The sequence below is a fragment of the Taudactylus pleione genome, unplaced genomic scaffold (genome assembly GCF_031769625.1).
Source record: "Taudactylus pleione unplaced genomic scaffold, aTauple2 ptg000929l, whole genome shotgun sequence".
NCBI lineage: Eukaryota > Metazoa > Chordata > Amphibia > Anura > Myobatrachidae > Taudactylus > Taudactylus pleione.
The window spans coordinates 1,317,292-1,317,500 of NW_028285330.1; positions in this window are offsets into that span (position 1 = coordinate 1,317,292).

Consider the following 209-nt stretch of genomic DNA (forward strand, 5'->3'; position numbering starts at 1 on the left):
AAACCCCATGTAACTAAATAGCAATTTGCTGTGACCATTCCATGCATGTAAAAACGAATGTATAATTCGATTCTATTGATTACAAAATACTTGTGGCTATTATTATTATTATTATTATCATTATTATCTAATTATGTTATGAAATATTAAAAATGTCAGACAGTCAGATCCCATAACGGATATATCCTAAACATTTTAATGATGTATGC